This window comes from Balaenoptera musculus, chromosome 5 (genome assembly GCF_009873245.2).
Source record: "Balaenoptera musculus isolate JJ_BM4_2016_0621 chromosome 5, mBalMus1.pri.v3, whole genome shotgun sequence".
Lineage (NCBI taxonomy): Eukaryota > Metazoa > Chordata > Mammalia > Artiodactyla > Balaenopteridae > Balaenoptera > Balaenoptera musculus.
The window spans coordinates 111815977-111830446 of record NC_045789.1 but is presented as its reverse complement, the minus strand read 5'-3'; positions in this window follow the sequence as shown (position 1 = coordinate 111830446).

Here is a 14470-nt window from a genome sequence, read left to right as displayed (position 1 = left end):
TCAGAGTTTCTAACTGGCAGTCTAAGCATTTTGATAATTAGCTTTAAAATTATTCTCAGCACTTCACTTATACATTTCCTTTTTTAATATGGTGAACATTTTGCTTTGATAATATATCCTTAATTCTTCGGTGGATGGGTGGCACTTTTTAAAGTAAGAGTCCCTTTTAAAAGTAAAAGTAAAGTATCACTTAAATTCTCAGGACCATAAATTGTGATTGGGTTCAATGGACAGGTGAAGTATTCCCAAAAGAAACACACTCATTCAATAAACATTTATCAGAGTCTCACTACGTGCCAAATACTTTTTTAAGCACTAAGGTACAGATACAAAGGGAGCTTATATAATAAAAGAAATATATCACTATTTAAGAATAACTGCTATGTAAAGTTAATGTTTGCTGCTTTCCTTACATACAAAATTTGAAATGGTATTTGATGAAATTAGTGGTATTTTCTAGTCTCACATGCTGTAGTGCATACAATCCTAAACACTGCTATGAATGGGTATTATTTGACCCTGGGTTTTAAGATTACACATGAGTTAGTAATACTGGTTCAAATCTGTCCAATTCTAATTACCTTCACAAAAAGGAATGCATTAAAAGGGTATGAATAACTTACAGAATCAGAGCAAAAGCAAATAGTCTATCTTAGGAAGAACAGGAATCTGGGGAAATCCCAGGATCTAAGGAAAGGCTATAGGAAACTCTTTCAGGATACTTCTCAGAATGAATCCATTCCAACTGTTTTCAGTCACTGCATCACTCTACTCAAGATTCAGTTATCAGGAGTGAGGCAAGAGGAAAAATACAAATATTAACAACAGACTGCAGAATCAAGATGAATCTGTCCTTTTAAAATTTGGCAGATGGCAGCATCTTCTAATAGTTTTCATATTTATCTACTTGTGTCATGGCAGCTAGCTCTACTTATTCCCAACTGCAGGCTGAGCTCCAACCTAACCTTTAGAGTAAATTTTGTCTCTAGTTTGGGAGGATATTGAATTTCTCACTCAGTATTCTGACCTTGCTGCCGTGGTCCCCCATAAGTGGATTTCTGCACCAAATATATGTTCTCAGTAGCAGCTCCAAGTCTCCCAGTGATTAGGGATCTGACCATTATTACTGAACCTCCGTCACTCTCCCAGTCTTCTTGTAGCACCTCTATTAATGGTCTAATTGATCTTTACTCATTGATTATCTCACTTTGCTTGAAGGACAGCATGGAATTGAGCTCTGCTTCAGCTTTGGTTAACGGTACTTACCACCATGTCCGCTTCTCCTACTTCCCCCAACTCCCACCGATTCCGAGGGAAAAAAAATTGATTTTAAATCCAGTCCTTGGACTTGCAATGGCAGATTTTTTTTTTTTTACATAGTTCTGACTGTCATATATGTATTTAATTGCCCAAGGCTTTATTAGTCCGTTGAAGTCTTCCTGGACATATCGTTCTTGTCTTCCTTGATGTGACTTTCTCTTTTCTGCCCAAGTGCCAGTTATGATACTTCTAAAATAATGAACTCGTGCTTTCTTTTATGCACTCATTAGTTAAATCAACAAGTTCTTAATAGACATCTCTACATGGACATACACATTTTAGTAATGAAAAAGATGAATTCAAACCTTTCAATTGCTTATAGTCTAGTGGAAGAAAAAACATACATGTTAAACACGGAGGCTACAACAGTGCCAAGTTATATATAATTTAGTGCCGAAATAAGAGTTAACAAAAACAAATGCTACAGAGATTTAGAGAAGAGAGGATATTATATAGACATACTCAGAGAGGGAGGGAAAGGGTGAGATTTAGTCTTGAAGCAAAAGTGAGGCTAGAACCTGGATAATTGGTTTAGAGAGAGTAAGTGGGAGGGCTTCCTGAACAAATATTTACATTAAAGAGTTTATTTGGTTTGTTCAGAGGACAATCATAAAATTGTCCAGAGTCAAGAACTTACTCATTGGAAGAACAATTGGGAGATAAATTTGCAAGCAGAAAATGGCATCAGATTTGAAGGCTCTGCCCTTTGAATTTCTTTCTCAAGGCAGCAATAGCCATGACAGCCTTTTGAACAAGGCAAAATTATGATTTACTATGTAACATTTTTTTTTTTTTGGAAAAGTTTGGCATTGGAGAGTGGAAGGAAAAAGAAAGCCAAGCAAATAGTTTTTGTTTTGTTTTCATATGCAAGATTGAACTATGCAATTTTAATAGTGTTTATTTCTGATTATTAAAAAAACGAACTGATTGTAGAAAATATAGAAAAGTAGGAAGAAAAAATTTAAAACCACTTACATTCTTAGAGCTCAGAGATAGCTCTTGTTAATAAATGCATGTGTTTCAATTCAATTTTTTTATAATTTACAAAATTGGGATAGTGCTTTATATAAAGTTATTTGTCTTTACTATTGCATTGTAAGTATCTTCTCATTTTCTTTATGGCTTTGAAATATTTAACCCGTTTATCTGTAACAGTCCATTTCTTCTAAGAATATAACTTTTATCAATGTCTAGGAATCTCCTGAACACACTTCTTCATCTGGGATGCTGTTTTCCCTCTTGTTTTTGTTTATATTCATAACATTATTAAATCAGAGTACAATAGTTCAGTTTACCAGTACCTGTTAAAATCCAATAGGACCACTGAACTGTGTACTTTAGAACAGTGAATTTTATGGTATATGACTTTTATCTCAATAAAGCTGCTGTAAAAAAAAAATCCAGTAGACTTTCTTTTTGTTTTACATATGTTCCTGTTGCATCAATTTCTGTAAGATAAAATATTTATAAATAAGAAAGTTTCTGCAAAAAATTTCAGTTACGTTGGGGCTCTTAAAACTTGGGCTTTTCTCAGACTCATGTCTTTCTGTTTTTCAGTGTAAAAAGGAAGTGATTACTGACTGGTTTCTGAAAACATTTTCTCTTGGGATCATGCAGTTTAAATGTATGTTCTTCCAGTATTGCATGTACTAAAGTTGAGATCAGAAGAAAACATTCTGTTTACATGCTGTGTGACTCTTAAAATTTTTTATTTCTCTTTTGAGATTCAGTTCTGCAAAAAGGGAGAACTTTCTTTATAAAACATTTCCTGATTTTTATCAGTCCTCTATTTGAGTTTACATTGCTTGAGAGGTACCTGCCTAAAAGAAAGATGATAAATACTCATAAATATGATTAAGCCAATGTTAAAGTCAAAAACACCCATAACGGGAAAAGAAACTGAGTTTATGAACTGCTAGAAAACAAAGTAGAATATGTAAAATCTTATCTTTTGGAGTAATTTCCTAGAATTATGTAGGTTCTTAACAGTTATTACTCCAAATCATATAATTTATAGTTTGAAATAATGTTTCAAGTTCATTTAATATTAAGATTTCAATTTTTTTTTTTCTAGAGAGAAGTTACTTTTTAATTCCTTTAAGGTCACTGGGAACAAAGAATATATTGAAAAAGGAACTATGTTCCTTGGACCTTCAAAGATGACACACCGTATCTGCCTTCCCGTTCTTTAAATACAATGGGATGTTTGATTTTTCAAGAGATTTTAGAGACTATCTAATCAATGCTTTGTTTTGGAGATGAGATTACCAAAGTCTAGAAATCAGAGTACAGAAACCTGGGATTCTCACGTCAGCTATTATACTTTTCACTATACCATGCTATTTAAGATCCAGATTTAAAATTAATTTTAATGGAATGACCCATGACATAGATTAATTTCCAAACTTTAATCCTCATGAAAGGAATGTATGCTCTTGAAAATAGTGCTATTAAAAGAATTTAAGTTTTCATAAAAAATGATTTTACAAAGTTTTGGATATCCTGAAACTGTATCAGGTCCACAGGCACCTGTTCCTGTCTGACAAACTGAGTAATAGTTGGATGGTCCCAGGCATCCAACCTCATGATACTCAGGACAAATGTGAACATCAGTGCACAACGATGGTTTCATAAACTCTTTGATTATTTAAATTTATCTCATCTGCAAAGCAAGTTACCAAATATCAATTATTGCAGTTTATTAAAATTTTATAATTATAAAATTGAAAATGAGATCTTACCTACTTTAAAAAATAATCTTTGAGTGGCAATATCTTAATTTGTTTCATATTGTAGTTGTTTGCTCTCTGCTGTATTTCACTGATGCTCAGACTACATGGTAATATACATGTATATATTTATGCACATATATATGAATAAATATATAAGTGAATATATGAATAATATTAGTAGTGTTGGTATTGTGAAATGACGTGTAGGATATTTTTAAGTTGGAATTCCTAGCGTAACATAGAAGATCCAATTTCCCTGAAAAAATTTGTTTGACAGTGGCAAAAACTATGAAGATTTTCTGGTTAACCAAAAATTATTAATTTCCATAAATGGAAATAATTTAGGAACATGAAAGTTGGGTCTGTTTATAATCAATTTAAATAATTTTTGAGGAAAGTTTATTATTTCAGAAATATTCAAACGTGGTTATCATCAATTTTACTTTAACGACTCTCCTCTAGAACTTCTCTCTTCTAAAAGTAATTATTTATTTGGACTTCCTCTTCTCTACCTTTCCTCATCTCATGTCTACCGCCTCCTCTTTCTGTCATAGCATGATCTTTTATTGTGATTAGATCTTCCGTTGCAGCTAGAACCACTTTCTTTACCTCAAATCTATAAAATGATTCTGATAATTGAAAATAAATAAAAAGTTTAAAATATAATAATATAAAAATGTTATTTATATCAGAATTAAGTTTATTTGATTAGGCCCATTGACTAGGAAACGTAACCCATTGACTGCTAAGGCACATGACATCTTAGTTTAGTTTATCATTGGCCCATGGTGTTATTTATGGCTTTTTCGCTCCCTTGAATTTCTAATTATCTTTCTATTCTCTTGTTTATAAAAAGCAGCATTTAGCTATACCTTTTCATTGTGAACACAGACCTCCTTAATTATAGTAGATGCCAATAGGAATCCACTTTTTTCCTGAGGACCTTTATTTCAGGGCCTCTGATTTTCTGCGTTAACATGGATGGCACATTTATTTTCTAGACCTGCTGCAACCTATCATTTGTGTCTTACATACTGGGAGTCAGGAAATATTATCTGCAATGATGGATCAAGAAGTGAGGGTTTGAATACATTATTTAAGGTAATACATACTAAAATAAAAAATGAAAGAAGTAAAGAAGTATCTGTATACTTTTTTTAGGAGAAGAGATATAGTGGTGTAAGGTAATATTAATTTTTTTTATTGAGGTGAAACCATTGATAATATCTACATTTATATTTTTAGAAATTAAGGTATAAGCATACTTCTTTGAATTATTTAAATAACCATCAAAGAAGAAAAAACTAGAAATGGTTAAACATAGTTTTGTCTAGGGAAAAGACTAAGAGTATGGAAGAGAGACTTTTACTTTTCACTATTTAAACATCCATATTTTGTAACTTTGTTACCATCAGTCTATTTACTCTTATAATAATAATAAAACTTGACCACTTTGGAAAAGAAAAATAAATTGTCATGACCTGAAACTAAAATATCTAAAATTAGTTAAACTTTATTAGCAAGTGAGAGAGTAATTTAAAAATGAAAGTCCATAGTGCTTCATATTAAAAAGTGTTTATTGAGGGCCATCTATGGGACTGGAACCATACTTAGTGTTGGAGATGCAACATGGAACAATGAAAATGTGTCCCTTTCCTCAGAGATATAGTAGTTTAGACAAATAAAGACATGTAAAGAAGCATAACGGCTACTTTGGGGTAAAAGAGTACTCTGAAAATACTTAAAAGGATGATAAACCCAGATTTGAGAAGGCAGGAAGCCTTCACAAGAACAGGACATTTAAGCCAGAGGCTGTAGAAAGACAGATGACACTCAGAATAACAACTCTCACGTACTTCCATCCGAACCTCAATTCACTCTCTTGTCTAATTTTGTCAACTTATCAGACATCAGTTTCTGATACTTATCAGTATCAGAAAAATATTTATCTTTTTCTCCCCAAAATAAAACAAAACCAACAAAACACACACACAAGTAAACACTTTTTTTAAAAAAAGCCTTCTTATTTTACACTGGAGACCTACTCACACTACTTCTGGAACCAGCAAGCTAGCCCAGGCATATTCTTTGTAAGTTGATGACAGGGGTCTTGGAAAGAGAAATGAAATATGTGAAGACTCTCAAGGCCTAGGCTCAGAGCTGGCATACCATCAATTCTGTCTTGTTCTGTTGACCAAAGCAAGTCTTGTGGGCTAAACTGAAGCCAAGAAGCAGGAAAATATACTCTACCCCTTCAGCGGGAGAATCTGAAAAGTCACAGAGCAAAGAGAGTAGATATAGGGAAGATTCAAGAATTGAGGCAGCTGATGCAATTATACAAATACTAAAACATAGACTAATTATAAGAATGTCTGATAAACTATTTCCACTATACCCACTCCACAGCTTTTTTAAAATAACACACTTCAAAATATTTTCAGAAACTGTTGTTTTTCTGGAGGTCCTAAGCATGTGCTATGTCAGCCTACTAGATTATCCTGCCCTGCTACCCTTAGAAGATTTTAATTTCAACTGGTTTTATATAGTTAAATATACCAATGACCATAAATATGATTTGAAAAGAATAATACTAAATATCATATCAGAGATATACTAATAAGAACATTTATTGACCTTATATCTGAAGATTTTTGTGGTATGACTTTTTAAAAGTCACATAAATTATCAATTTCTTATCTATAAATATAATGTGATAATACCTGCTAGTGAGTGTGACTTCGAAAAATAAAATAAGCCACCTAAAAGAATTCTTGGTAGATTGCAGATGTTGAGTAAGTTTTTGTTGTGACCGTACTTAGAGCTCTAGTTTTGTGAGATTTGGACCAAATTATTTAGGCCCTCTTAGCTTTAGTTTTCTCATCTGTTAAACTGAGATAATAATGCCTATTTTAGGAGTTATGAGAATTATATTAGTTAATGCATAAAAGGTTTAGAAGTGTGACGAGGTATGGTGAACATATAGTCAACAAGCATAATTAGCAACTTTTTGGAGTATAAATCTTTAACAAGTCTCATATATAATGTTAAGTTGCTTTTATGAAAGTTATTAAAACATACAAAATTATTTATTGTTTTATTAATCAAAAAAAGTTATTCAGCATATTGTGCCCACGTTAGGGAGTGAATTGTTTAATGAAAAAAAAAGAGTTAATATAAGTTCCCTATATATGCTTATATTCTAGATGCAGATAAAATAGATGTGTATTTGAAACTTAAACTAAAAAGCAGGCATGCAATTAATTCTAAAATGGTAGTTTATTTAAAAATTTCTCTAGAAATTAAAGAAGAGAGAAGATCAATAGCCAGAAAGAGGCTAGAGGGGGCTAGAACTGTAAATCTGAACTGGGATAAATATTTCTGAGTGAAAAGGACATTCTAAATGGGGAAATAGTAAGCTTGAGCTCAAGAAACAGTGAGGAGACCAGACTGAAAAAAAAAAAAGCAAAACTTTTGCTTAGGTTGAAATCGTACATGAATTTAGAAGGAAAAGGTGGGACCAGATTCAGGGGAACTTTGAATATCAAAAATTTTAATATCATATGTAAACATAAACGTCAGTCATAAATCAATTTACTTTGAGTTTTTATTTTGTTCATTAATCTTTGTATCCATACACCTAATATATGTATAACAAATGAAGTAATTAACAGTGCAATAACTTTCTTAACACTCGTATAACACTATAAAACGATAAAAATTTTTGAACATTAGTGGGACATCAAGACACTAATTTTCTTTTGAATCAGCCATTTAATTTCCCCTTTGATAACCACTTGAACTCTTCTTGACTTCAGAATAACCATTTAGTTAGCCAAATTTAGTGTTTGATTTTTCACAATTGTAACTTGTATTATTTTTATGAATCTCTGTTATGATAACAAAGGAAATAAAGGAGAGAAGTTCATTGAGATCATGTAGGAGAACTAATACAGAATCACTGGTTTAGAAAGCCTAAGCTGGTGGTGGTAGAGAAAATAAGCTGGAATAAAGAAAGAATAGATTTGAGTATATGAGAGGGACTTGGTTAAGACTGAGTGAAGGACCTGTAGAGAGAGGGTAGTTTACTAATTTTGGTTCACAAGTATGAAATTTAAGAGCTAACGTTTACAAAGTTATTTCTAAACTATTTCTCTACTATTTTAATCACTAATCAGTTAATCTTACAATAAATGCTTCTTGCTTGTGTATTATCTGCCTAGGGCTTTGATGGACAATGTGTACATTGTCCTAGACCTCAAGAAGTATGCAGTCAGTTTGGAATTTGTGGATGAAGTAACTAACACAAAGTGAAATGTTAAATTCTCGAGTATTGATGCTGAGTGGCATAGTAATTCCTAGAAAGGAGAGGTCTGTGTGATCAGAATAGACAATTTCTGGAGAGAGTAAAACTTTATATGTACCTTAACAAATACTTAAGACACAAATGTGTGGAAAAGAAAGGAGAGGGATTCATGATGGGAGAAGATTAAACAAACAGAGAGATGTAGGAGTGGTCAGGATGTGCCCCACTTTCAGAAGGAACTTGTCTAAATGCAAAGGCACAAACATACTGAATGAGTCCATTGGAGTCAGAAAACGCAGGGATTGAAGTCAAAAGACTGGCTTTGGGTCTAAGGTTGGAGACAAGAGAGAGTTGTGGTAGCATAAGGAAGACAGTGTTAAGACAGGTCAGTCTGGTTGTGGTGGGCAGACTCATTTGAAAGAGAGAATGGGTAGCAGAGGGAAAATTAAGAGGCTGTTTATTTAATCCAGGTAAAGGGGATGTCTAGACCACAGAGGAAGGCAAGAAATACAAAGAGAGATACTTTGAAGGGGAAAAAAAGGAAAGAAATCATTAAAGCCCTAAAGACAAGGAGAGTCATACGAACATGAAGAGAACTCAGATGACTAGGAGGTGGATCAAACCTGGAAAAGATGAAAGTGAGGTTCAGTGAGAATATGCAGTGCTGGAGACAACTACTAGACATCTAAATGGACAAAACAATTAGAAATTAGGGCTTAAAGTGGAGATGAGCGGCCAGTGCTAGAATTAGAGGTTCCAGAGCCAACCAAATAAGACTGGATAAGCAGATGCCATACAACTAGCTTTATTTATTTTTTACCTATTTATTTATATTCCATTTTAGATGATAAAACCTTAATTATTAAGGCACATTAAGTAAGTAGTACCTCTTTTTGAATTTAAAATAGCCATTCCATATTACTACATTATTTGGGGGATATGTACACAAGAAGGCACGGGAAAGAAAACAATTCTCAAATATTAAACACAAACATAACCGATATGTTTTTTTCTGTTAAATGTTAAAAGAGCTAACATTTATATGGCTGGAGTTCTAAGTACTTTCTATATATTAACCTATTTAATTCCTACCACAACCCTGAGACATAAATATTGTTATCTCTATTTTTATATATATGGAAACAGAAGTGTAAAGAGTTTAAGTGACTTGGCCCGAAGTCACCCAGCAATTAAGTGGGATTAAGTGGGACAGAACTGGGATTCCAACCCGAGTAGTCAGAAACCATTTTGTTGTCTTATTGTCTCCACTGTACTTTTTCTGGAGCAATGATTAACTGTGAAATTTTATGTCATTTCTTATATATTAATACTACCTTATTTGTGTCAAGACAGAGAAAGATTAATCTTAGAAGTCTCAGTTAGACGAGATTTGGGTTGTATCAGGAACTCCAGAATAATTCTTTTTTCAATTTTATTCCACATATGGCCCATACAATGACCACTATATCACAAGATATTATGTAACCCCAAGTATGTAAAAACTGGAACTCTCAAACGATCTTCAAATAAAATATCATTTTGCAGTTAGATCTTGTTCTAAACTGTTTTTCAAAAATAACTGCAGACTTAAGTTTATCATTTCATTTACAGATGTAGATAACATAGACAAAAACACAAAATTCTGTATAATTCGACAACAACAAAAGAAATTCCTACAATAGGATCTTGAATAAAAATCAACTATTGATGTTTATGTTTCCAGATTGGTTTTGAGCAAGAGTTTTAGCTCTTTATCCATATTTGTTTTTAAAATTCCAGCATGACCACATTCTATTCCATGTATTTTTAATGTTAACGCTGTTCATTCAAGGGAAAATAAAAAGTCTAGGAAGATCATTTCAACCCATTGTTTTATCAGTTCCTTAAGCATAGAGGGCTGTTTTGTCTCAGAACAACTACAGTGCACTGTTTGTAATTATGGAGGCGTCTCGGAATCACAAGCACCAAGAGAGAAAGCTCTGTGATCTAGCTGTGACTGGGAAAGACACAATGCTTCAATGAAAATTCAGTACCCTTTAAAACTAGAAATATTCTGAGTTTTGAACTAACCGTGAACATTTAGAGGAAGAAGGAAGTTGCTTAATTTTGAAATGACGTTCTATTTTTTGAAAAGTATAGATTAAAGCATTTTTATATAGAAGTATTTCGTAATGAGTAACTCCTACAAACACGATTTTTATGAGTAAAGTGTAAATGAATCAGACCATATAGATTAAATTCCCTTTGAAATGCTCAAGGGTTTAAATAACTAGAGGATGTGTGATTGGCCCAAATCATTTGGGGTTTTATTGACCCCAAAGCGTTCAAAAGTGGAATTGAGCTTCTCAGGCCACCAGAATGTGGCTGTTAGTCCAATGATGATATCTGATGTGAAACCTCAAGAAAACATTTCTTTTTTTTTTATGGTATAACACAATTATTTTTGCATTCAGTTAGTAATAGGTGATATAAGTCAAAGTCAAGAAAACATTTCCTCCTGATATTTTTTGACAAAATCCTGTGCTAATTTTATCTGGTTATCAACATAACTAATGTCCTTTTGCATGTATTGTTAAATTCTGCTTCTCAATTAGAATTAACTTGCTTTTCCAGAATTTGGTTAAAGTCAAGGGTGATGAGGTCCATGGGGAAGTGTGCAGGTGGAGAACCAGGAAATTATACCCTTGGGAAGCTCTGGGGTTTTTAATCATTGAGATCTGACCCATAATGACTGATGGAAACATTCTGCTCCTCACTAGTGACTTGCAGATGGTGGAACTAGTTCAAACTTATTTTCCCTTCTTTCTTCCTTAAATTAGCAAACATATGCATGTATGTATGTGTGTAGGAACATGGGATTGAAACAGCTGGCAAAAAAATCTTCTTCCTGTTATTCATGACACCTAGCATCAGACTAAGGTGCTAGGTGTGATTTTTCCAAGCGAAGAATTACCCTACAAAAGCCTTTCACCATGGAGATTAAATCAAAAGCTGTGCTCTCTCACTTGCTACCCTCCCAAACCGCAGACACACACACACACATACACACACACACACAGATATTTTTCCCAATTTTTAGTAATGTTCATTAATATTACTTTGGTGACTGATAAATTAGCTTTCTCTCCCATATAATCTATACAAGTAATATATATTTGCATTGTATGTGCTCATGTGAATACACACATATGCCTGAGAAAGGATGATATTAGACAAAAAATAAAACACAAAATTATGAATCATAAATGACATTTAGTCTGTTACATATTATGATTTGTAAGGTGCTTTGTGCATGCAGCTGATGATAGAAGAGATGCAGACCTGGTAAGCTGAGAAAAGTCAGAGATATCTTTCCTGTATTTTCCCCACACTGTGTAATCTATGTTTACATAATTCATTTTTGTTTGAGAGGGGCAGTGACTCCCATCCTTTCTCCTTTTTCTCATTGGTTTAAAAAATTCTTAAGGTCTTTTTAATTAACTAGAAAATTTAGCTCAATTGAATTTAAAATTGTATTGTATTAACAGTGAAATGAATATAGTAATGCTAAAATAGAGCTAATGCTCATAAAATTTTTATTTTTGTTTCATTACAAAATAATAAAGCAAAAATTAATTCTTCACATTAGTAAATGTGTTGTTTGGTTTATCTTCTAAAATAAAGAATTAATCTCTCTGTGGAAGAAAACATTGGAATGTTGTTTCTAAATCTTGTTAATATAGTTAGTCATTTGTTTTGGGGGAGGTTGTTCTTAACCAAGTTAGCATGATTATTAAGGAATATTTGGATTTTTCTATTTTGTTAGGACAGCATAAGTAGATTGATGGTTATGACTGGTTTTATAATTTATTATATAACTTATTATATGTGATTTAATATATTATTAAAAATTTTTAATGTACACTTTATGTAAAATATACACATATTACAGGTATAAGTAATTCAATTAAAATTATTGTCTCTAATGTGACAATTCATATTATTATACAAGAAAATGATTTAAATAATTCTGTGTATATTATATAAATATTTGTGTATGTATGTATATGTTTATATATAAATATATATTGGAACAGTCACAGGTCAAAGACAAATATCATGAATATAAATTATAATTTTACACATGCATAGCTGTATGATGGAGGTAAAATACAAATTTTACTTATATATTATATATTACTTAAATATTATTTTATAATAATGTAGAGGTATAACCATAGAAATATGCCAATAGCATTTGCAAATTACTTCAGAAATTACAAATATGTCTTTACAATTATAAACATGTTAGTTATACAAATGGATAAAATCTTTTTAGCCACATTACCTCTGTTGTCAATATTTTAAATCAAACAGTTAAATACCCGCTGGTTTTAACGAATTTGTATGCATGTTCAAACTTTTTCTACTCTGTATGCTCTTAAAGAAATAGTTACTCTCTCATAGGAAATGCATCCATCAAACACTACCTGCAACCCATGCTAGAATATGTTTTATTTGAGATATGTCTGTTCATTTATGCTTCCTCTCTGTTCTCTCCTGTATTTGTTTCTGGATATATATTCATTTGAAATCTACTTTTATTTTCTTACTTTTTATTCTGGAAAGTTGTCCTCTCTCTCCAATCTGCTTATAAGAAGGTGTGAATAGGAAGGTGTTGTCCTAAAATGACAGCTTAGCAGTCCTGGGCATGTCGTGGGGAGCTAATGGTCCAGACTGACCTGACATGTACAGTGTTTCCCTATCTCCCATTTCCATTCTCACACTACCAGTTAATCTGGCACATTCAGGGTTGTTTGATCAGCTGGATAAAATGATCTTGATACTTAGCAGTCTGAGTATCCTTTGGGTGGCTCTTAACTGTCTCTGAGAACATTGTGCATGTGCCAGATCGTAGTGAATGTTCCCAAGATACATTTCTAATCAAAATATAATACAAATGTTTGGGTGGCTGTTACAGTATAACAAAAGATTGTATTGCTGGCTTGGCTTCATTCAGTTTTCTTTTTTTTTTTTTTTCTTCAATGCAGCCTCTAATCTCATAAAATAACTGTCTGCGATTGACTATCTATGTCTTTGCTATTTAACGACACAGAAGGTCGTTGCAAACGTGCAAATTTCTCACGGTCTATGTATTTTGTAAGAAGGGAAATCTCTGGTTTATTCTCTTGTATTTTTAGTAAGGAAGGTCAGATCGGTTGTATTTAGCAGAGGAGTATGCAGAACTTTGGAATACTTACCTGTAGAGTTTGAACCTTGAAGGGACTGATAATTTCTGAGCATTGACAAAAGTCATGGGGTGAATCATATGATTAAAGAAATACATATTGTTAAGGAAATGTGTCCTAAAAGCAGAAGTGTTTTAAAATGCATTTTGACATTGCTGATACATTTTTTTTTTTTGAATAGTCAGTAGTTCAGAGCCCTGAGCATTAAAGGGCATCAGATTTAACCAGATCTCTAGGATGTGGGTGAAAGAGATGCAGAATCACAAAATTTATGAGTTTGCCTGGGGCTCTAAATATATCAAATCATCCTCACTTCTCAAACGGTCTGGATTGCTTTAACTTCTTGTCCTAGGTCTTTCTGTGTTACAGCAGGCCAACGTGAGGGCCAGTAACCCAGCATCCATGGCCAGTTTCTTTGTTTAGAGCCCCATCTGGTTATAAAACCTATCTTATTCCTTGGAGATAGACCAGAACCATGGGTCCAATTTACATGGGTTAGGTGGCACAAGTGCCTCTTCACTTGCATAGTCTCCATAAGCTGCAACCGATTGATTGCGTAGTTTATTTACTTTGCAATGCCCTAGTAACAGCAGCACATGGCCTCTTGACCACATGGTTTGATTACCATCATGGCCTTCCAACAGGGCTCCCGGCAGGGCTTCTGCAGTGCTCACAGCTTGTGTGGAATGCAGGAGCACAGCCTCTTAGTCGTATGGGTAACCAAGATCGGATTTTGTGTCTCTCCTCCCCAATTTGGTTTGGGCTGCTTGTTTGGTGGATTGACTCTCAGTTGGCTTTGCAGATTTCTAATGAGGAGCAAACATTGTTTTGGAGTGGCACAGCTGAGGAGCAGGGGACTGGTGGAAGATGTTGTTTTTGGCAGAAAT